General features: G+C 42.4%; 4 non-coding genes and 1 pseudogene across 4 annotated transcripts; 1 reads left to right on the plus strand and 4 right to left on the minus strand.

The window, feature by feature from the left end:
- Positions 1 to 80: 80 nt before the first annotated feature.
- On the minus strand, positions 81 to 197 carry LOC138226864 (U5 spliceosomal RNA). The gene has a single exon (XR_011184738.1). It is a non-coding gene; the product is annotated as a U5 spliceosomal RNA (small nuclear RNA).
- Positions 198 to 5476: 5279 nt separating this feature from the next.
- LOC138226852 (U1 spliceosomal RNA) lies at positions 5477 to 5612 on the plus strand (annotated as a pseudogene).
- A 623-nt stretch (positions 5613 to 6235) lies between these two features.
- Positions 6236 to 6354, minus strand: LOC138226838 (5S ribosomal RNA). The gene has a single exon (XR_011184713.1). It is a non-coding gene; the product is annotated as a 5S ribosomal RNA (ribosomal RNA).
- An 8591-nt stretch (positions 6355 to 14945) lies between these two features.
- On the minus strand, positions 14946 to 15027 carry trnas-uga (transfer RNA serine (anticodon UGA)). Its single transcript has one exon. It is a non-coding gene; the product is annotated as a tRNA-Ser (tRNA).
- A 1580-nt stretch (positions 15028 to 16607) lies between these two features.
- trnan-guu (transfer RNA asparagine (anticodon GUU)) lies at positions 16608 to 16681 on the minus strand. Its single transcript has one exon. It is a non-coding gene; the product is annotated as a tRNA-Asn (tRNA).
- Positions 16682 to 24933: the final 8252 nt, after the last annotated feature.

The raw sequence follows: 24933 nt of genomic DNA on the forward strand, positions 1-24933 counted from the left end.
CGCAGAGCAGACGGCCACAGTCGCCGTAATAAGAGCGATTGTGAGCGGTTTTGTTTTCTCTCTTTGACCAGCCCAGCTGCGCCCCACCCGAAGGCAGGGAAGCACAAAAATTGTATGGAACTCATTCATGCTCCTCTCCATGGAAATCTTTAGTAAAAGGCAAAAGATTTGTACGAGATGAAGAGAAACCAGAGTGCGTGGCTGGACAGCTGCAGGAGCCCAGGCCGCCTTCAAGGCCTCTGCCCTGCCGGTCGTGGTTGGCAATGCACCTGGCCTTACAAACGAGCCAGTGGGGCCCGTTCAGCTCCGGGCTCATCGCCTGCGGCTCTCGGCTTACCTGGCAGGGGAGATACCTTGATCAGCCTGTAGTTGGAGTAGTTGGATTGTTTTCTTGTTTTGTGGAAGCAGTGTTTGTTTTGCAGTTTGAGATGGCAACCTTTGGATCCCGCAAGAATGCTGTACGTTTTGAGCTTTTGGATGACCTCTTCATGGATCGTATGCAGTTCAGCAGAAAAGTGTTACAGAAGGAACTTGGCTTTGAACCTCGGCACTTGGATTTCATCTTCGCTCTCCCAGGTCAGAAAGCATTTGAGGTTGTTTTTGCTACCTATTCTCTGTTTGAACAATGTGTGGATGTGTTTGAGGCAAAAAGAGGGAAAGTTCCTGCCCTTGAGAAGATCAACTTGCAGCCTCTGACACAGAGAGAGAGGAAAACGGTGCATGTTGTTATGTTCTCGGAACTGGCAAAGACGGAGGACATTCACACCTGGCTTAAGCAGTACTGCACCGTCCACCATGGAACTGAGATTAGAGATGTTGACGGTATAAAAACAGGAGCAAGGAAATTCGAGGTTCGCTTGCTACCGGACAATGTAAATGGAGGCTTAAGGCACCTGCCCTCTACAATACGACTGGGCGCCTGCAATGGCTATGTTTTTTATGTGGGACAACCAAAGGTGTGTCGGCGCTGTGGTGCTGTGGGACACCTGGCATCGTCCTGCACTGTGAAATGCTGCAAGACCTGTGGCAAACAGGGACATTTAGCCTCTGACTGTTCAATGCTGCCAAAGTGCAATTTATGTGGCTCGGAAGGACACGTTTTTAAGAACTGCCCTCACGCCTACGCCAATAAACTCAAAATGAGAAAGGATGAGGCAGTGCTTGTTTCAGCTAAACCGGCCCGAAAAGCCAAAGCAAACAACAAGTCAAACAAAGAACCCTTGTTGGGCAAAGAGTCTCAGCCTCCAGCCAGGATCAGTCCTGCTGTAGCTCCGGGGCCGGTGGAAAAGAATTCCACTACGCTCCCACAACCGCAGACTGCACCAGACAAGCACGAGGGTTTGAAAACCCCAGAGAACAGCGAGGACCCCTCCCCCACTCCTGCTCCTCAGAACGAGGGCCAGTGTGGGGCCCCCCGGTGGAGCGGGTCCAGCGAGGATACCCAGGATTCAGCAGAGCTGCTTTTCTCAGACTCTGCAAGTGCTACAGATGCCCTTCTCTCCTCCATCCAGTCCATCACGGAGGATCTGCAACAGCTGGTGGGTGAGGGGGAAGAGGAGACTGGTGCATCGGCTGCACCCCTTTCCCCTCAGTGCTCCCAGGAGCTGGACTTGAGGAAAAGGAAAAATGACTGTTTTCTCCCCGAGCGAGGAGGAAGGAGAGCATGGCGATGGGGACAGCTGGAACCCCTCCACCCCTCCTTCTACCCCCTTCCTTGAAATGGACTCCGTGAACGCTTTTACTGCTGCCACCCTGATGAAGGCTCATTCAGAGGATGGCTGGCAGGAAATTGGTAAGAAGAAAAAGAAAAAGAAGAAGGTAACAGGTGAGACCGAAGAGAAATGTGTTTTGTAAAGACTGGTTCCACTTTCTTATGTAATATGGCTCTAAACATAATTTCTCTTAACACCAGAGGTATCAATGACAGAGTTAAATGTCAGTGTGTCTTTGATTACCTCCAGCAGAGAGAGGGAGATGTGTTGATGTTGCAGGAGTGTGCTTTAGCCTATCAAGAGAGGTATAAAAGCTTTGAAGATAGGTGGGATAAAGGGCCTTCTGTTTGGTCAGGGGACAATAACAACAGAGCCTCTGGCGTGGCCATTCTTTTCAAAGGATGGGCTTTCAAATTGAAAAGTATTCAGAGGGTCATAGATGGCAGGTTGCTGTGTGTGGATGTGGAATGGGGGACCATTAACCTGCGGCTAATCAATGTGTATTGTCCTACTGACGTGGGAGGAAGGGTGGAGCTACTCAAGGCACTCTCTCCCCTATTGTTAAGTAGCACAGACGTGATAGTGGGAGAGGATTTTAATTGTATCTTAGAGCACACAGACAGGCAGTCTAGCTTGCCGATAAAATTGGATTCCAGCTCACTGGCCCTGCAAAACTTAGTTCAAGACTTTAAACTCTCAGACACATATAGATGTATATATCCCACAACAGCAGGATATACATGGTCAGGGAGGAATAGCAGCTCCAGAATTGACTATTGCTTTGTCTCAGAGAGAGTGAAAGTTGTTGGGGTCACTCTTCAGCCTGTCTTCTTCTCAGATCATCAGGCTTTAGGGTGTAGAGTGGAACTCCAGGGCGGGACTGTCTTTGGCCCAGGCCTCTGGAAACTCAACACAAAGCTGCTAGAGAACGAGGGGGTAGTATCCCACTACAAGGAGAAACTATCACAGTGGCTGTCCTTGCAGTGTCTGTACAGGTCAGTAGGAGAGTGGTGGGAGGAGGTGAAGGTGAGGACAAAGGCCTTTTTCATGGCTGAGGGAAGGAAGGCTGCTGCCAGACGGAGAGGAGTGCTAGCCAGGAAACAGAGGCAGCTGCAGCGTCTCTGTACACGATGCTGCACAGTGGCTTCGATGTGCTCGAGGATATCACCCTTTTAAAAAAGGACATCCGGAGCATAGCCGAAGAAAGTAGTCGAGGAGTGCTGTTAAGAAGCAGAGTGCAGTTCTTGGAAGAAAATAAGAAGTGTACTCGCTTCTTTTTCAGGAAAGTGGTAGGCTCCAAGTCTGTCATGGAAAGTGTAGTTGATGAGGAGGGACGAGAGAGAACAGAGCCGAGTGCTATCCTCTCCTGCACCGAGGCCTTCTACTCAAGACTGTACAGCTCTACAGAGTTAAAGGATGAAGAAATTCATTTTTTTACCTCAAAGCTAGAAAACGTTTTGAGTGAAGAAGATAGGGAAGTACTTGAGAGGGATTTGACCGTAGAAGAGCTGAGACAGGCTATGGAGAGCTTACAGAAGGGGAAAACTCCGGGTGCTGACGGGCTCCCTAAAGAATTTTATTGCACCTTTTGGGATCTGCTTCAGGATCCGCTAAAGCTCCTATTCGAGGAAAGCTATAAGACAGAATTGCTGCCTGACTCCTTAAGAGAAGGCACTATCTCTCTCTTGTTTAAGAAAGGAGCAAAGAATGACATAAAGAACTGGAGACCCCTCAGCCTCTTAGGCGTGGACACTAAGATCCTGCGCCTACAAAATGTAGTGGCCTCACTGGTAGGGAAAGAACAGACTTGTGGGATAGCAGGACGCCTGATGAGCGACAACCTGGCCTTGTTGAGGGATGTCTGTCTGTACTCAGAGGATCGCTCCCTCCCTCTGTGCATTTTAGGTGTAGACCTAGAAAAGGCCTTTGACCGCCTAAACCGGCAGTACTTAACATCGGTACTTGAGCACATGAAGTTTGGCCCCATCATGAGAAAGTGGATTAACCTGCTGTACACAGGTAGCAACAGCAGAGTAATGGTTAATGGCAATAGATCACGCCCCTTTGAAGTCTGTTCAGGGGTGAGGCAGGGCTGCCCATTATCCCCCTTGTTATTCGTTTTGGCTATGGAGCCCTTAGCCTTTGCCTTGCGCCAGGATCAGGCCATTAATGGGATACCAGTGCCTGGAAGTGGGGGAGGAGAGGTAAAGACATCTCTATACATGGATGACGTCACCCTGCTCCTCTCTGACAATGCCTCAATTAGCAGAGCTCTGCAGTGCTGTGATCGGTTCTCTTTGGCTTCCTCTGCAAAAATTAACACATCTAAGAGTGAGATTTTTTATCAGAACTGGAGGGAGCCAAAAGAAGGACATGATCTCAGGCTGCAAGAGAAGAGAATTAAGGTCCTGGGGGTGTATTTTGGAGAAGAGATGGGAACAGTAAATTGGCAGAACAAATTGCCAATCTTAAACAAAAAACTGATGCAATGGAAGGACCGAGACCTCACCATGATAGGGAAGGTGCTGGTCATCAAAGCCGAGCTCTTGTCTGTCTTGAATTTTCTGGCTTCTACCTTCCCAATCCCACACCGTGTTGCGGCGGTGCTGAGGAGATTGATGTTTCAATTTCTATGGGGTGGGAAGCAGGAAAGACTCAGAAGGGAAATAATGTACAGGCCGCTACCCTCAGGGGGGAAGTCTGTCCCAGATATTGCTACGAAGCTGCTGTGCATTTTCCTGGCCTCTGTGCTGAGAGGCTTTGCAACAGCACCTGCAGCGCGTACCTGGACTTATTTTTCCAGGCTCTGGGTAGGTAGGGAGGTGTTCAGAGTGTGGGGTGTCAGACCCAAGCTGGACGTCCCACTCTCTGACACATGCCCTGCAATTTATGGGACAGTTAAAAGTTTTCTAAGATCTCACCCAATTGGCCATATTCCCCTCCGAGATGTCAGCGTCCAAAAACTGGAAGATTTCGTTGCACCCCAGAACAATAGGCAGACCCCTGTGGGCATTTTAACATCAGCCCAAACAAGGAAGGTGTGGAAACACACATCCTCTAAATTTCTGTGCAACATTCACAGAGATTTAGCCTGGAGTGTCGTCCACCAGTGCTTACCGGTACAAACTTTCTTGTACCGTAGGGGCCTCACCCCCAGCCCTCGCTGCGTTAGGGTGGGCTGCGGCGAGGAGGAGACTATGACCCATCTCCTGTGGTCCTGCTTTTTTGCTAAGGCCTTCTGGGCACAGTTTGAAGATTGGTTGCAGGCTCTCTCGCCCCAATTTACCCTGACCGCTGCTTTCGTCATATACGGCATCTCTCCTGTCAAACTTCCTCCTGACGTGTTTGACAGGATCTGGGCCGTGGTGAACAGTGGGAAAGACGCCCTGTGGAGAGTGAGGAACATGGGGCTGTTCAAAGGCATCGAGGTCCCAGTCAAGGCAGCAGGTAGCCTGGCCCTGTTCATCACCCGAGAGAACTATTACCTCAGAGATCTGTGGAGAGAAGGGAGGGAGGAAGCAGAAAATCTGTGGGAAATAGAGAGCATAGGTCAATATCTCAAGAAACTGTGAAAAACATTATCATGTTTAAGTAAAGAATGTGATTGGCACCAGAAAAAAAGAAAATTGTTACTATGTAACTGTTACCGTGTCAAAATGTAATGAGATGTGATCATATATACTGTTTTAAGTATGTATATTAATGTAAAGCTTTCTGATTTGTGATGTCCTGTATTTTTTTGTGAAAAGAAAATAAAGTTCTTAAAAATTGAAGTGGTTCACCCAGGGCGAGGCTCGGCCATTGCACTCCGGCTGTGCTGACCCCTGCGTATTCCCCAAATGTGGGAATCTCGACTGCATAATTTCTGGTAGTGGGGGACTGCGTTCGTGCTCACCCCTGATGTGCTTGGTCCAAAATCAGATACGGGAGGGTTAGGACACCACGAGCTGCTTGGCTGCGGAAGGATCCCGGTTCGACAGGAGTGGACGCCGCTGCTTTTAGTTAGGGGTCCGGAGAAGCATCTCAAGCTAGTTCCACTACTCCTTCCGGACGTTCATTCCCTTTTCAAAGTCAGTCGTTTTGCTGTAGTCTGCGTTCTTTAGGCTGATTATCGAGGTTAGCCTTTATTTGGTCATGGGGGGCCTCGGTACTGTATGCTGAGTCTAAAGACAGTTTCACCCGTTTTCTGATTGCTCGGTTCTGTACCAGTGCAGACATGTCAAACAGTGAATGGCTGTACCTCTATTGTATCCGTGCTCAATGAATGAAATCGGTAACAAATGAATATATGTCTAGTTATACGAAAAACGAGTGGTTTATCGACTCATCTTCATTTGCAGATTTAGAGGCAGCTTCGATATTCGTTTTACAGACGGGTTTTTTTTTTTTGAATATGGGTCACACACATGCTACAGCAACAAAACATCTCTAGAGATGAGGCTATAGATCACCTTTCCATCCTGCAGGTTTTCCTCCCAAAGCCTACGGCACCAACGGCGACCCCTGCTGGCCGGGAGAGCAAAAGCTTACAGCACCTGGTATTCCCAGGCGGTCTCCCATCCAAGTACTAACCAGGCCCAACCCTGCTTAGCTTCCGAGATCAGACGAGATCGGGCGTGTTCAGGGTGGTGTGGCCGTAAGTGAAAATCCTGGCGCCTGACTCGCTACTTGAAGCTGTGTGTGGCAGGGGTTCCGTGCCCCCCGAGCGGGACTGAAGGATCGTTCGTGTGCAACTCTTTGGAAAGGAGCTGCTTTCCAAATCGCATTGCGTGCCTGGATGTTGGCGAATGCGCTCCCTTGTGTTGGCTCGTCCCGCACTGGAGGAGGACAAACAATCTGCAAGGAGAAGCACCAGGCAAGTCTTCACCAGACAAAAACCTCCAGTGCACAGCACTCTGGAAACATTTCGGGGCTGTCGCGTGTTTATTTCAGCACGTAAAGCGCACCGGTCCAACACGTCGGCCGCGAATGGCATTTTGCAGCTGGAAGATGTCGACGCTTTTTGCACAGAGCACCAAAAAAGCGTCTTTTTTGAAGGCCCAGGCACTGAGCATTGGTGGTTCAGTGGTAGAATTCTCGCCTGCCACGCGGGAGGCTTGGGATCGATTCCCGGCCAATGCAGTGGCTTTTGCAGCGAGCAGCTCCATCACTTGCATCCCCTTGCAACTCGCAACTGAAAACCCACTGAACCTAAGCAGGTGTGAGCCAGGTCAGTACCCGGATGAGGGTGAGCTGCAGGAAAAAACAAAGCTTCCAGCTGGAAGCGGTGTTAATGGTGCCGGCGGCGGGGCGCTCACCCTGAGGTCTGTGCGGGTCCCAATGCCCCAGTATAGTGACGGAGATGCTGTGTTGTAAAAGGGCGCTGTCTTTTGGATGAGATGTAAAACCGAGGTCACAGCGCTCTGTGGTCATTAAAAATGACCACCAAAACCTTTGACAAAAGCTCTTGGTAATTGATGGTCTTCAATAATGCTTCTCCTTTAGGTACATTTTAAATCAGCTGAAAAATGCTGTGAAATGGGGGGGCACTTCAGGCCAGTGTAGGATTTGGGTTACAAGAACCATGAAACTGCACGAGAAAGCCCGTACACTGAATTACACGGCTTTCTATTCAAAGGGGGACAAAAGAAATTCCCTGAGTTCGATTTTTTGCAGCACAGAGAGGAGCACTGTCGTGAGGCCGGTTAGCTCAGTTGGTTAGAGCGTGGTGCTAATAACGCCTAATCGTACGGGCCAGGTCCTTTTCTCCTCTCTTACCAAAGCTGTTAGGTTCCTTTCCGTGGTGAGATGGGTTGTCATGCAACACTGACACATAGTGCGGACAGACAAGAGTGTTGCGGGAGAAGAGAAAAGTGTTTGAAGATTTAAGAGTGTCTAAGGTGGAGCTAAAATAAAGTGTCACAAATGCAAGTGGTTGGATTTCCAATGTTTAATATGGTAAAAATAAGCGGAGGTTATCTGCCGGTCCGGCACAGTCTGCCATGCTTTTGTCATATACAGTAAAGTGGTGTCGAACTGGGTGTCGAACTGGAGCCTCACCATTTGCATATGTGAGGCTCCAGTTATACATCGATTGTCACATTAAATGACAAAAATGAAGAGAGTTAAAGCAGCTGGAGAGGTTTTCTTACAACTTTTGAGCTGACACAGTTTTGGAAAATGTTTCCTTCACGCTGCACTGTACAACATAGGAAACCAAGAGTCTCCAAAACAAAACAGAATTGACAGATAGGAGAAAATTCCCACTCGTCCTAAAGTTCCCAAAATCCAGCACTGAGCGTAAACAAAGTGTCTAAGTAGCATGGGAATGCTAACCCTAACCCTAGCTGGAGTTTGAGTAATCCAGCACTGAGCGTAAAAAGATGAGTCAAAGTAACGTCTAATCTGATTCGTTTCCTTAGAGCTGGTTCAGAGTTTCCTCAAGAGTTTACCTTTCACAGATGCGCAAAGAAGAATGTTGGGGGTGCACGTAACGGCGTTATATGCAAGTGCGGGACGTGAGGGTTTTCGTTTGTTCGTTTTGTTTTGCTCTGCTTTGCTTTGTTTTGCTTTTCATCGCGTTGGTAAGAGCGTAAATAAAAAGGCGATTCCTGCGTCTACCACTAATGTAAGAGCTATTTCAAGTGCGGCGTGGTGCGGCTTTTCAAATGCTCAACAGGATGACTTCGCATGCACGCGTGCTTTCATGCAGTCGTGTGTGCAACCATGTCTGCTTACGTGCAAACGGGCGTGGTTTCATGTATGCAAAAAACTTTCCTGGGCTCTTCTGAAGCACATAAAATTATTTGGAGATATACATTTGGCATTTTTCATAATTTTCTAGAAAGTGGTTGCAAGCCCGATATCATGCGAAGAAACTTCAGGATTCGGGGATCAGTCAATGGATTTTCTTCAAAGTTGGATTTTTGCACTCTGTGGACCAAGAGATGTTGTTCTATAATGTTTTTTTTTTTTTAATTTAAAAATATCATTTTTTCATGGAGCTTTGAATGGGATGGATTCACCCTCCTTTAGCCAGGACAGAGCTCCAGGAGCCTGCGTAGGATTCTAGCTTTCTCCCCTTGCAGGCACCTGGCACAGAAGACATCATTTTTTTCCTTAAAATCTTTTTTTTTTTGTGTTCCTTGTTGTTCCAAACTTAATTTTAATCACTTTTAATTAGAGATTTTATTAAAAATAGTGCAAAAAATGACAAATTTCACAAAAAATAATGTAATATAAAACGGATGTTTTTAACTTTATTGTAGTGTTTTAGAAACTAATATGTCTTCAAAAATGGTTGTTTTTCACTCCTAGGAATGAAAACTGTTGTTATATGATGTTATATGATGGGTTTTTTTCAAATTTTAAATGATCATTTTTCATGGAGCTTTGAAGGGGATGAATTCAGCCTCTTTAGCCAGGCCAGAGCTCCAGTAGCCTGTGTAGGATTCTAGCTTTCTCCCCTTGCAGGCATTGGGCACAGAGGACCTCATGGTTTTCCTAAAAATCTTTTTTTTTTGTATTCCTTGTTGTTCCAAACTTAATTCTAATCACTTTTAATTAGATAGTATATTAAAAATAGTGTAATAAATGACTAATTTCGCCAAAAATAATGTAATATAAAACTGATGTTTTTAACTTTATTGTAGTGTTTTAGAAACTACTATTCTTTACTATTGTAGAGATTCTAGAATCAACTAATAGAGAATTGAAATAAAAAAGGGCATAAGAAGACATTACCAACAACGACCACAAGATGGAGATATTGTCCAAAGAGGCAAGAAGGGCAAAGCCGCGATAAGGTAAAATCATTTTTTGAAAGAGATTGCTGTCAGAATGCACATCCGTATCCCAAACATAATCTCTAGTATAATATGATCATTTTTGAAACAGGCAAATGAGTGTCTGCTACAATATGATTGCTACATATCTGCATTTGTTGGTTTTTAAGGAGTAAGAGTGCAGGGGGTTTAAACCTGTGATCCAGTGTGTTGAAGTATTTCACAACACTACCCCTAGCACATCTGGAAATAAATCCTCATAATGATTATTGCCCTGGGCATGTACCAAAAAATCAGTGAGCATATATATATTTATCACTGTGTTGAAGCTAGAGACACAGAATAAGTGCAAACACATCCTAAATACAGTGCTCCTGCACCTTTGACCTCATCCAGAATGTATCGTTTTTTGAAAGGGATTGCTGTCAGAATGCACAACTGAATCCCAAACAGAATCTCTAGTCAAATATGATCATTTGTGAAACAGGCAAATGAGTCTCTCAGGTGCCCATTGCTCATTTTCAGACACAATTATGCAATACTTTCACCATGCGTTGAGCAATAGGGATTAAAGATACCAGAGGTAAGGTTTAAAAGTGATTCTGAGGTGCAACACATCAGCGATACAGCTAGGCATCTGAAATGCGGGGTTTGAGAGCCCTTCAGGGAACACCGTACCCTAAAGGTACCAGAAGTCCACTAGTATAAGCATTAAGTCACTGTCACACCTGTTACAATGTGATTGCTACATATCTTCATTTCTTTGGTTTTTAAGGAGTAAGAGTGCAGGGAGTCTAAATCTGCGATCCAGTGTGTTGAAGTATTTCACAACACTACCTGTAGCCCGTCTGGAAATAAATCCTCATTCTGATTATTGCCCTGGGCATGTACCAATAAATCACTGAGCATATATATATATATCACTGTGTTGAAGCTAGAGACCTGTATGTAATAATATGATGCTAAAATGTTATTTTCACATATATTAATGTAATAAATGATTGCTTATGCTTTATAAACAAATCTAATTAAAATAAAAGCTTCAGTTTTGTATTTATCTTGTACCATAGAACATGATTTTCTTTGTATTTCAAGCCCACAAAGTGTCCAAATGACGCACTACATGATATAAGGAAGATTATCACATGCATATCGGTATTATCTTTCTTATGAAAATGCATTCCTTTCATTACCTTTTACTTTTTAAAATGAACTCAAATTGTGTATAATGTAATAATTTAAGTAGAATAGATTCAGGTAGGAAATATAGAGTCATGATGTTTATCATGGCTGACATCATTTCACATGGGTGAATTTTAAGCTAAGAAATAAAAACATTTACAATGAAGATACCATTGCTTAATTTTAAATGCCTTTAAAAAATAAATAACTCCTGAGAATAATTTGCCACTCCCAGATCCTTGGTAAGGTACTGTTTGAATCCAATCAGGAGAGGAGCATCCAGGGAGTGCTTTCTATAGAGTCCAGCTTGGGCCACTCTCTTCCGGAGAGCCTGCTGATACTTTTTAACTACTCAGGGCCTGTAAGGATATAAAACACCGGTTTAAACATTTTATACCTATGAGACAAATTAGAATTTTAGTAAAAAATAGATACATCTGAAAAATAAAAAGTCTTACTGCTGATAGAGTTCTTCAGAGCTCACATCTTCCCCTTCCTTATCCGCTTCTGTTTCAGTTTCTAGAGCAGCCTCTGGCATCTCTTCCTCCTGGACAACGGCCTCTTGCTCAGGGCCGCTGGAATGCAGGTAGATTCTTTTCAACATGCTTTTACATAATATGTTGTAACAATGATTTCAAAAAGAAACTACAGAAGCCTTACAGATTAAAAATATCTCACCTTGCCAATGTGTCTTCAGGCTTCCCATGTACAAAAAGGCCCAAGGACTCTAGCAGTCTTACAACCACTATCCTGTTTGCCTCACCAGACACGATCTCTATTCTGTGGTAATCCACGATGACCCCGTTCTTCAGGTGATTCATCATGTCCTCCCTCGCCTGTTGAGAGGCCATCCTGATCTCTTCTGCCGTGGCGTGCTTCATACACGCCCTCTTCAACTGAGCAGGAAGCTGATCAAAAGTATTCAGGCACATCTTGCACACCAGGGGAATCCTCGCGGGTTTCCTTTGAAAATAAATAATACCATCTGTGTATAGAAACAAGCTAAGACTGATTTCTTAAATTATCCTTAAAATTCTCTCTCATAGTTTGAGCATAATGATTTTATTGCATTTATATAAGAATTGCTCATTGCTCCAAAATAAATAATGGTTTCATAAAAAAGTGAACACTTACTTGGTCTCAGTCACAGACTTTCCAATAGAAATTGAATTACAATACAGAAGGAATGGCTGAGGGATCACTGAAATATATATATAAATTCCAAAGACTGAGTCCATATAGAAACAACTACCTTTCATTTTCAGTATAAGAAAAAAAAACATTATCTTCCAAAGCATCATAAAATTGTCCCTTCTTCCAGACTCTACTTCTCTCTTGTAGTAGTATAGCAGACCTTTCCAGGTGAGCAGATCACAGAGTCCGAAATGAGCTTCCTCCATCAAGCAAAGTACCTGAACATGACTCTGTCTTCATAAAAGCGCCCCTGTAATAAAGAAATTAAATCCGAAATCAAGAGGGCAGTTGCCTACTGAAATACAAGAAGTCATCAATTTTAACCTAGCAACACATTAAAGGCTGCATCTATACAAGTACGATTCTAGAAATGCTCACCAGATTACGTTTTAAGAAGGAACTGCGCCTCAGGTTCCGCCGAGATGTTAACTCGGATGGCAGGATTCAGAGTTCGGAGTGCGGACTGATGGCGCACAGAGGGTCCATATACTGTGGATCCCTCAGTGAACTTCCGCGTATTCAAACCGCCAGCGTGTGACTCCCCTGTGAAAAAAAATATGCCCTCAACGTGAGATTTACTCTGGAGCGAGGATAGATGTTACCTTTTTATCAGTGAACAGGATGTATGTGATGTGGCATCTAGGTTCAATTTTGTATCCTCTTTAAAAGATTAAGGACTGGGGTGAGCGTGATTTATCACCCTTTCAGCTAAGAACCCGACGTGCGCACCGTTTAAGCTGCATAGACTCGGTCGTTTAACTCTTCTCCATTAGCAGGGTTAAGGTTAAAGAAAAAAAACATTGCTGACTTCTTTTTTTTTTGCCAGCTGCTAGCGCTGATTAGCAAGGTTTGTATTTCATGTTTTGCAAGTTGCATCCATTTTAAGAAAAACAAGTCGCGTTAAAGACAGGAAATGAATACTTGCATTTAATTAAGTCTAGCCGTAGGCGGTTGTCCGTAAGGACCAGTTCTGTTCGAGAAGACAGAACAAAGAACGCACCGCTGGGATTCGGACCCAGGATCTCCTGTTTACTAGACAGGCGCTTTAACCAACTAAGCCATGGCACCCCGGGAGTGCTGTCCTTTTGCAGCCACTTGGACACACCACTCAGACACATCTGCATTCGGTGTGTGCTCCGCCTGCTCACTGAGCAAGTTGCCACCTTTACATACAATAGCAACATCGACACCAAGAGAAAGGATGACAAATGGCTTTTATCTGGAACTTTTCATGTCCAAGGAGCTCAATGTGCTTTCTGTGTACAACAGGGCCACTGAACCACAGCAGTGGCTTGTTGGCTTGACATCTCCCAAGGAAAATGTTGAAATCGCATGTGGAACAGGAAAATGACCCTTGAGTACGAGGGAAAAAAAAGAAAAAGAGCATCTGGAGCGCGCCAACTCATGTCCGGACAGCCCACTTTCGTCGATGAGGTGGCCAAGTGGTTAAGGCGATGGACTGCTTATCCATTGTGTTCTGCACGCATGGATTTGAATCCCATCCTCGTCGCTCTCCATGTCTGACACGTGTGCTCGTGAGGCTTTTAAACCTCTCAGGTTCCTTGGTAACAGGTTGCCGTCATGTACATGAACTATAGAAAAGCATTTGCCACAACCCGTAAATTAGCACGCAAGTGCGGGCGAGTGAACACAGAACTGTATGGAGATCATCTCCAGCTCCGAGCTCAATTGCAATGAAAAAACATGCAGAACAGAACTGGAGAGCAGCTGAATTTGTGCTCAGTAGGGTGGGGAGGACTCAGCATTGCTATTGTTCTAATTGGCATGAACTGCAGGGGATCTGAATCAGAACATGTCAGTTAGTTCGATCATTGCGTCAGTATGTAGGCCATGTTAATACAGAATTATTACTTTGTCTGTCTCGTCTTTGTATATAGCTGAATGTCCCTGACAATTTCATGTTAGTTTTTAAGAACGACATTGGTGCTAATATATACATATATAGCATATAAGGAACACGTAAAAGTTGAGTCCATGCTGAAAAGATAAGAAAACCGCCACAACGTTTCATCTTGGAATAAATCTTTACTTGTTGTTTTGCAGCCTACCCATTCTGACCTAACTCCTCCCTTGAAATTCCCTAACAGATAAGGGTACGTAACGGCTCATGCGATGCTCAGTTGCAATTTGTCCCAAAACAAACAAGAACAGCAGCTGAGGGTTTGAGTTTGAACATGCACTGTATTAAAGCAGCTTTTATTTCCATTGATAAATGCTAGATATTCCTACAGAGATTCTCCAGGTGAGTAAGCGATTCCTGTTTCTGTTTCTATTTCTGTTTCATATATATATACAGTATATACATATATATGTTACATGTGACTCTGCAATAGTATAAATGTGTTATACACTATCAGGGGCTGCTTTTTTGTGCACCTCATCTACAACAAGGGTTTTTTTTCATTTATGTTTGTGGACCTTCACCATTTGAGGAAGTGAGTTAGATAAGAAAGTTACAGGTATGGTGAGCAATGACTGACAAAGGCACGTACTGTGTATTCCTTACAGAAGTGTAAGCAATTTGTTCTAAAAAACACCGGCTAAAGCCCAACATCGTTAGCAATCTTATTACTTAAACAGAATTAACATCAATAAACTGTAAGGTGCTGGTACATGCGAGTAGATTTGATCTTCTATTAAACAAAAATGCAATTACAGCTCTAAAAAGGTCAACCTAGACTTCTGTAACAGATCTGTTCAGGTCATCGCTGTTTCTCTGACCTTGTGAGTCTTTGGAATTTTAAAAGTGTATTTTGCTTGCCTTTCATGTGGTCTGTGTACAAGTCACTGTGGCGTATGCGGTCCTACACAGCCTTGCTATAGACGTGACGAGCCTCCGCTATGTTGCAATGGAGAACAGGTTCAGTACGGAGCTGTCGAGAAAATTCAGCTGGAAAGCTCGTTGCAGAAAAGCATCGTTATCTGTGTCCAGCGGCAAAGCGTCCTTCGTGGGTGCTGAGAATCGATTTCACAGGCTGCGGGTCCAGGCGATTTAGAGTGTTAAAGGTCCCAGCGAAAACGAAACGGCGCTGGTCCTTTTACACGCACGCACGCAACCAAATGCAAAGGACGCCGTAGTCGGCAGGATTTGAACCTGCGCGGGGAGACCCCAACGGATTTCAAGTCCGTCACCTTAACCACTCGGCCACGACTACAGCAAGCGCCGCGGCCGCTGCCTTCTTGCTACAATCGAACAGGGAGTGCGAGGCGGCGGCGGCAGCGGAGGCAACTTTTTTCAAGTTCGCTCTCCGTTTAAGAAACCTTTTACGCCATACGTGCAAGCACACACACACACACACACACACACACACACACACACACACACACACACACACACACCTCAGAGGACTTAAGGGTGGCTTCAAGTTGGAATGATAAAGTCTCCCCGTTCGGACATGAAAACAGAACGTTCTTAGACAGAAAGCAATCAACAACGGAGACATGTGGACGACGATTTTAGTCACTGCACTTTGAATAGCATTTTTACTCCAGTTACAGGAGATGCACCAATGGCCCTTGACCTACGCTCTTACCAATGCCTTGAACATTCAAACAAAACAGCCCTCAAGTCCTGCGGTTTAATATAACGCTGTTACGTGTCGAGGCAGTATTTGACTCTGTCCTACCGTTGAGACACGGGGCGTATATGGAAACGAACACATGCTACGGATCGTCTCTAATCGGTCCCTACAGTTGGAAGGCTCCTTGAAGCGTGCACCCCCATCATTCATCTTTGCGCATCTGTGAAAGGTAGACTCTTGAGCAATGTTTGAGCCAGCTCTAAGGCAACTAGTGCTATTGGACAGACGCCTCTGGAAGATCCTAAGAGTCTCTTAACACCACTTCCAGCAGCAAGCTTAATTGTTCGCTGGAGGTCTCCCACCCAGGTACTGACCAGGCAAAGAATCACCACTACATTGAATGAGGAAGTTAATCCTGAAATCCAATTACATATCTCAAGGTAAGACAAATCCATAAGAACATGTCTTAGTATTACTTCGTTTACATTAGTATGGCACTGAGTTGGAGCTCCTCTTTAAGCTGTGGTTTAGTTTTGCATTCATGTGTTTCTAGAGCAGTTATTTATGGGGGTGGGTGGGTCTTTCACAGAGGCTCAGGACAAATCCCCCGCCTGAAAGTCTAATGTGTGCGTTCAGACAGTCACAGGTCAAGAGCCAGGCAGGAGGACAATGGACAGAAGAGCCAACGAACTAAAAATAAAAGAACAGATATGAAAAAGCCACCATCTTTTTCTTTTTGACATTTTCCGACTTTCATGCAAGCCAGGACAAAGTTGCTCGTAGCTACTTGTGGATTCAAATACTCTATCGAGTGCTTTGATGAGTTTTTGCAATTTGATTGTCGTCCTGTCAGCCTGTTTCTGTTTTTTTTTTTTTCAATCTAGGGATAGAAAGTATGAGGGAAATGATGGAGCAATCAATAACCGCTCCGGAAAAATGGCAGAAAGAAATGGTCCGTCACTAAGGATATTTGTGAAGCAGAGGAGTGACATCACCACAAAGGCGACACATTCTGCTGATGGTTTTGGTGAATAATGATTGAGGCGCGTTAAGAGAAAGGTAGCTGTGTCAGCATGCGTAGGCTGCAAAGGATCAAGCAAAGGTTTACTCCATGCTGAAAAGAGAAGAAAAGAAGCACAACGTTTCGACTGTGGAGCCTTCTGCGCCATCTTCTTTAGCGGTGATGCTGTTTACATTGGAAAAACGGAGACATGCGTCCCTGGGTGGGCTTGAACCACTAACCTTTCGGTTAACAGCCGAACGCGCTAACCGATTGCGCCACAGAGACTGACGGCTGCTTGTGCTCCCTACATTTGCAGGTTTATGGTCAAAGAAAACAATCACTTGCGCTTCTTGCAGCCGGCAATCTTTTTCCACTGACAACCAAGAAATGGATTTCATCTTTCACAAGCTGTATGGATTTCTTCAAAAACAAGTTATTCCAGAAAGGAAATGAATTCTTGCATTAAACTGAACCAAGCTGTACATGTTTGTCTGAAATGATACATTTGGCACAACAAGACACGGAGAGAGGCACCGCTGGTATTCAGACCCAGGATCGCCTGCTTACTAGGCGGGAAAAGGCGAAGTGCTGCTTCTCCTTTCCTGGTGCTATAAATACGCTAAATCACTTGGCCCCGCTGCCATGGAAATGAGTTCTTCAGATAACCACACATCTTGCGTTCGCGCCTCTTGTGCTCTACTTATGCTTTTGAAAACCTAATGAATAAAGCTGAAAGAACCGACACGATATGTAGGTGCTCTTAAAGCACGCAGTAAAGAACTGTTAACAGCAAGGGTTTCAGTGGGTTAACTGAGGAGAAGGCGTGATCGCTAATTGTTGACTTTTTATTTGGTGTTAGAAACACTCTTACTGTGCATGACGTGCAACAAATGTAGCCACAGAAATTGCATCACGCTTTCATGTATGCTATTGCAGACACCAACGTTGCCTAGATAGAAAACCGAAATAGCCGTGGGTTTGCTTGCTGGTCTGAAGGATCTCTCTTCGAATCGCTATCATTTGTCAATGGAAGTAAAAGGCGCTGCACAGAGAGGACCACTGTTGTGAGGCCGGTTAGCTCAGTTGGTTAGAGCATCGTCCTAATAATGCCAGAGTTGTGGGTTCGAACCCCTTACTGGCCAGGTCCTTTTCTCCTCTCTTACCAAAGCTGTTAGGTTCCTTTCCGTGGTGAGATGGGTTATCATGCAACGCTGCCACATAGTGCCGACAGACAATTAAATGACAAAAATGAAGAGAGTTAAAGCAGCTGGAGAGGTTATCTTACAACTTTTGAGCTGACACAGTTTTGGAAAATGTTTCCTTCACGCTGCACTGTACCATATAGGCAGCCAAGAGTCTCCAAAACAAAACAGAATTGACAGTCATATAATGTCCATTAACCCCGGTTTTAAACGCAGCATCATGTCTGCCATCATAAGAATATGAGTCCAATATTTTAGAATATAGTCAGAATGACTTCTAACCTTACCTGTGGTGTCTTTAATCCCTATTGCTCAATGCATGGTGTACGTACTGCATACATGTGTCTTGAGAATGAGGAATGGGCCCCTGAGACAGTCATTTGCCTGTTTCACAAATGATCGTATTTTACTAGAGATTCTGTTTGGGATTCAGATGTGCATTCGGACAGCAATCCCTTTCAAGAAATGATACGTTCTGGATGAGGTCAAAGGTGCTGGAACACTGTATTTAGGATGTGTTTGCAGTGATTGTGTGTCTCCTGCTTCAACGCAGTGATATATAGATGTGCTCCTGTAATTTATTGGTACAAGCCCAGGGCAGTAAGCAGTCTGAGGATTTATTTCCAGACGGCATAGAACAGTGAAGCAGTGAAGTAGTGCAACACACTGGATCATTATATTATTAGAATCTATTCTACTTAAATTATTACATTATACACAACTTGAGTTCATTTTAAAAATTAAAAGGTAATGAAAGGAATGCATTTTCATGAGAAAGATAATACCGATATGCATGTGATAATCTTCCTTATATCATGTCGTGCATCATTTGGACACTTTGTGGGCTTGAAATACAAAGAAAATCATGTTCTATGGTACAAGACAAATACAAAACTTAAGCTTTTATTTTAATTAGATTTGTTTATTAAGCATAAGCAATCATTTATTACATTAATATATGTGAAAATGACATTTTAGCACCATAATATTACATACAGGTCTCTAGCTTCAACACAGTGATATATATATATATGCTCAGTGATTTATTGGTACATGCCCAGAGGAATAAATCAGAATTAGTATTTATTTCCATACGGGCTACAGGTAGTGTTGTGAAATACTTCAACACACTGGATCGCAGATTTAGACCCCCTGCACTCTTACTCCTTAAAAACCAAAGAAATGAAGATATGTAGCAATCAGGGGTAACAGGGGTGACAGTGACTTAATGCTTATACTACTTAATGCTTATACTAGTGGACTTCTGGTACCTTTAGGGTATGGTGTTCCCTGAAGGGCTCTCAAACCCCGCATTTCAGATGCCTAGCTGTATCGCTGATGTGTTGCACCTCAGAATCACTTTTAAACCTTACCTCTGGTATCTTTAATCCCTATTGCTCAACACATGGTGAAAGTATTGCATAAATGTGTCTGAAAATGAGCAATGGGCACCTGAGAGACTCATTTGCCTGTTTCACAAATGATCATATTTGACTAGAGATTCTGTTTGGGATTCAGTTGTGCATTCTGACAGCAATCTCTTTCAAAAAATGATTTTACCTTATCGCGGCTTTGCCCTTCTTGCCTCTTTGGACAATATCTCCATCTTGTGGTCGTTGTTGGTAATGTCTAGACAATATCTCCATCTTGTGGTCGTTGTTGGTAATGTTTTCTTATGCCCTTTTTTTATTTCAATTCTCTATTAGTTGATTCTAGAATCTCTACAATAGAGTTGAAAACATCAGTTTTATAGCAGACAATATGACATTATTTATAGTCCAATTAGAAATTTATTACCCTGTTTTTAACATAATAACAAATTAAAATTGATTAAAACTAAGTTTGGAACACCAGGGAACATAAAAAATGATTTTTAGGAAAACCATGAGGTTCTCTGTGTCCGATGCCTGCAAGGGGAGAAAGCTAGAATCCTTTGATTTTTCAAAATTTGAAAATAAACATTATATAACAACAGCTTTCATTCCTAGGAGTGAAAAACAACCATTTTTGAAGACATATTAGTTTCTAAAACACTACAATAAAGTTAAAAACATCCATTTTATATTACATTATTTTTTGTGAAATAATTAAATTGGCTTATTTCTCTCGCATTAAAATGGCTACAAATGCAAGAATTCAACCAGATATTCTTGTAAAATGTATACTGTTGCATTGCAGTTAGTTAATGTAGTTAGTCCATAGTCAGCAATCTAAACTTTATTGTTAAGCTTTAATGATTGATGTTGTACCAGTAACCTTTAGAAATACTATAGTACTTCACAAATGCTTTGTGTGTTTGGAAATCTTTTGAGTAAAAGCCTTATAAAAATAGGTTTAGTTTTTACAGGACATCACAAAGAAATAGGATGGTATAATTCTTATAATTGCTTAGTGATTGTATTTGGAAGATTATGCACTAAACAGACTTCAGGGATGCCAGTGGATCATTGTGCTATTTGGAATTATTCCAAAAATCAAGTGACCTCTTTGCTGTAGTATTTTTAGTATTATTTATTTAGTATTAATAAAGAATAGATTTATTAAAGTCATGCGATGTGCAAGCGGGATATGTAAAATAATTTTAAATAAAGTTTTTTATTATTGTTATAGAGAAACATGATCAGATTTTCCCTGGTTCAGAAAAAAGACGATTAAAATCTGTAATCTTTCCACTTGTATGTCATCAGACATTAACGAGTACAACCCCCCTCTCTGCCGGAGTGCTGGCTGTGATGAATTAAACCAATTTCACAGGTATTTTCAAAGTAGGAAGTACAGTGTTAACTAGTAGATGGCCTCCTCAATGAAATCACTTCAACATGCTAATGGGTTGGTGTAACAGTCCCGGCGTGGCAAGCTTCCAATGTCAACTCGACTCGATTGGAAGACAATGAACGTATTTTAGCCCTAAATGAATTAATAGCAAACATGGTTTACATAAAAGACATTTTTCCAAGAAAGTTTATAATAATACGATCTATAGTTGAAATCTGAGCCTAAATATAAAGAAAAAAGCATTTTCAGAGAGCAATCACACTGTGTTTATGTAGAAAAAGCGATTAGGTTTATGAGCAATCTAATTACCGATTCGCTTAAAACGCTATATAAAATAAAGTTTATTTAAAGATGAATGATAAGTGTCGCAGTTTAAATAATTTTCGTAGTAGGGCTTGGACAGATTCCAAGTGCATTTTTGCAATTTAAGTTGCATTGTCCAATGTGATGTTGTAATACAGTTTAGAATACAGTAAGTCTAAACTGTATCAGCTTTATTTATGGGTTGCAATTTAGAAAAAGTCAAAAACCGCACTCAAAATGCAATTTAGAGCTTTCTGGCAAGAGGAGACACCCAAATTATAATGTAACATGCCACTGTTTGTGCATGAACAAAGTTATACTGCAATTTTCCTTAGATACGCGATTAAAAAAAATATTTTTTTTGAATCCCCGGCCGAACACATTCCATAAGAATCAGCGCTTTTATACAGTATATCGCCTTTAAACACATATATTTAAACACGCGTTTACGATTTAAATCAAAACGCGATTCAAATCAATATAAATGTTTATTTTGTAACGCATAGGTGACTATTCATTGTTATTAAAAAGACGTAAATTCGATCATGTTGTGATATTTAGAAATATAAATTTGTTTTGATGCGAGTGAGGTTTTATTTAATCTCTGACCAAGGGAAATGTTTCATTTTTTCAAAGAAATGTTTGTTAAAAATTAAAGTCATAGTTCCATGAGATTCAACCACAGACCATGTGACATAGGAGTCAGGAACCTAACCCACAGCACCACCAGCACAGACACATGCTGAGGGCTGAAAAAGCACTACAGAAACATTATCGACTATAAAATAATGTAATTAGGCACAGAAGAAGTTTACAGCACAGTACAATAATAAATGCTGACCATGACTTTAGAAGCATAAATTACCTTACACTCAATTTAAACACAAGCTGTCTTTAGCCCTCTAAGCTGGTTCATACAGAAATGTAGAGAACCAGGCTCAGAACACACAGCTTCATTAGCGAATACATATGCAGACCAACTAGAGAAGATGTTTTACAGAGGATGGATTTTTAGAAACATCCCATCAATGACATCACTGAAGTCAACTCCTAGGTAACTGTCGTGTGGATAGTTTCACAAGAATCAGACAAAGGTTTAAGCATCGCTTATTTTAGATAAAACTGCAAAAAAACAACAACAACCCATAATGTACTTCTTTGCGGCTCTGTTTGCCCAAATCATATATTCACAACGTGAAATTAGAAAATAATATTACGTAACCAAAAACCGCAATATGGAAACAGAACCTGTGTAATTGTTGACAGATGATGTACTCGTACCATTTTTACAAGACGAACTACAACACTTAAAAAATGACTTGTATGTACTTGATATCTCTAATCAATCCACTGCACTGCATTAAAACAAAACGAAAACTAAAACGCCCTGGGCATACCGTTTCGCGCTTCTTATCAGTTGCTCAAAAGCAATTTGACCGTATGAAATGCATAATATAAACCTAGAAACATATACTTGAGGAGTATTTACGTAGTATCGGTGTCAAGACATACCTCTCAAATACTGTAAATCAAGTTAAAAATATCTCAAGACCGATTCTGGTCATAATGAAACCATGTTTCGTGTATGTTTTCTTTAAAGTACCGAGACCAGCCATATACTGTATGTTTATGTTCCAAAATTAATATCGTTTATGGCCTTCACACGCGTTGCAGCATGCTCCTATTCTTTTTATGCTCAGGCACTAAGATTTCCCTTCAGTGGTAAAATTCCATATAAATATTCAATACTTAAACGGGCACAGTTAAGACATTAAATATACATATACATATACATATACAAACTGTATACAGTACAGTTTGCATACGGTAATATGTTTATGTTCCTAAATCAACCTCTTTTATGAGCATGTGAAAGGCATGGTGAATCGATTCTCAAAAATTACTGTACTTTGCATGATTGGAAAAAAATGCGTGATTGCGAAATGCTGTGGTGTTACTTTTACAAAGACGGTCAATGAAAAAAATAATGTGGACCAGGGCAATACTTTGAGTTTACAGCTTGTCCAAGGTCATTTATTATTAATACTATTAGTAATATCTTCATTAAAGACTTTGATGGCTACAGCTCAAACATGAGAAGTTGAGCTTTATTAGCTCCACCTTGCGGAAATTCCGGATACTATTATTTTGCTAGCGGTATTTACCGGTAACTCGCGGTATATACCGGTAACTTGTGGTAGACTGCGTACAGCGTACGCCCGCGAATTTTGAATGGCTGCATCTGTAGCAATCATATTGTAGTAGACACTCATTTGCCTGTTTCACAAATGATCATATTTTACTAGAGATTCTGTTTGGGATACGGATGTGCATTCTGACAGCAATCTCTTACAAAAAATGATTTTACCTTATCGCGGCTTTGCCCTTCTTGCCTCTTTGGACAATATCTCCATCTTGTGGTCGTTGTTGGTAATGTCTTCTTATAGATAGATACTTTATTGATCCCGTGAGGGAAATTGCAGTGCAACAGCAGCTTAACACACACAACACAGCCACAGTGTAACAAATTATATAATAATAGTACAATACTGTATATATACTGTATATATATATGAAACAGAAATAGAAACAGAAACAGGAATCGCTTACTACCTGGAGAATCTCTGTAGGAATATCTAGCATTTATCAATGGAAATAAAAGCTGCTTTAATACAGTGCATGTTCAAACTCAAACCCTCAGCTGCTGTTCTTGTTTGTTTTGGGACAAATTGCAACTGAGCATCGCATGAGCCGTTACGTACCCTTATCTGTTAGGGAATTTCAAGGGAGGAGTTAGGTCAGAATGGGTAGGCTGCAAAACAACAAGTAAAGATTTATTCCAAGATGAAACGTTGTGGCGGTTTTCTTATCTTTTCAGCATGGACTCAACTTTTACGTGTTCCTTATATGCTATATATGTATATATTAGCACCAATGTCGTTCTTAAAAACTAACATGAAATTGTCAGGGACATTCAGCTATATACAAAGACGAGACAGACAAAGTAATAATTCTGTATTAACGTGGCCTACATATTGACGCAATGATCGAACTAACTGACATGTTCTGATTCAGATCCCCTGCTGTTCATGCCAATTAGAACAATAGCAATGCTGAGTCCTCCCCACCCTACTGAGCACAAATTCAGCTGCTCTCCAGTTCTGTTCTGCATGTTTTTTCATTGCAATTGAGCTCGGAGCTGGAGATGATCTCCATACAGTTCTGTGTTAACTAGCCCGCACTTGCGTGCTAATTTACGTGTTGTGGCAGATGCTTTTCTATAGTTCATATACATGACGGCAACCTGTTACCGAGGAACCCGTAGAGGTTTAAAAGCCTCACGAGCCAGGCAGGACTCAAACCTACAATCTTCTGACCCGAAGTCAGACGCGTTATCCATTACGCCACTGGCCCATAGAACATGCGCTTGCACTCCACCACAGAGAGCTCTACACTGCTACCAGTAGTACACTTCCCCATCTAAATTTTCACAGCAAGAAACTTGTGTTTCCTACTATTTTTATCAGGTTTAAAATATCATCTCCTTAAAACAGAAAAAGTGTTGGTGTGTCGTGCTGAAATTCTGATTGATTTTGAATTCAAAGAAAAAAGGTTTTCTTCCAAAACACCGTGAAATTGTCACATCTTGCAGACAATAGGTGTATTCCATGTTGAAAAGAGAAGAAAGAAAACCATGGAGCCTTTTACAGGTGTGAGGCTTCTTCAGGTGTGAGAAGATCTCACGGCCGAAACGCTGTGTTTCCGTTCTTCTCTTTTCAGCATGCAATAAACCAATTACTTGTTCCTTTGCAGCCGAGGCATGCTGATGTAGCTACCCAGCTGAACATCTTGCAGACTCTACAGTACTTCTCTCCTGTAGAAGTAAAGCAGGGCTTGCTGGGTGAGCTTTTGCTCCGGTAAATTAGGTCACGTGTCATGTTAAATCACTTCTTCTAAACACAACATTTGCTGGTGCTAGCTTTCCCCATGAAAAGAGACATTTCCCTTACAGTACATGACATATCGTTTTTATTCTATCAATAAGTATAGAAATAAAACAAAAGAAAAATGTTGTCGCCAAAGAATGCACAGCTCTGTCGCCTTGGGGAGGTGTCAAGGGCATTGAGCTCCTTGGACATGAGAAGTGCCAGATAAATGCCATTTCTCATCATTTCTCTTGGCGTCAGTTCTGCTATTAAATGGGACGGAGGCAACGGGCTCAGAGAGCAGGTTAAGTGCACACCGAACGCAGATGTG

Source organism: Lepisosteus oculatus, unplaced genomic scaffold (assembly GCF_040954835.1).
Source record: "Lepisosteus oculatus isolate fLepOcu1 unplaced genomic scaffold, fLepOcu1.hap2 HAP2_SCAFFOLD_181, whole genome shotgun sequence".
Taxonomy (NCBI): Eukaryota; Metazoa; Chordata; class Actinopteri; order Semionotiformes; family Lepisosteidae; genus Lepisosteus; species Lepisosteus oculatus.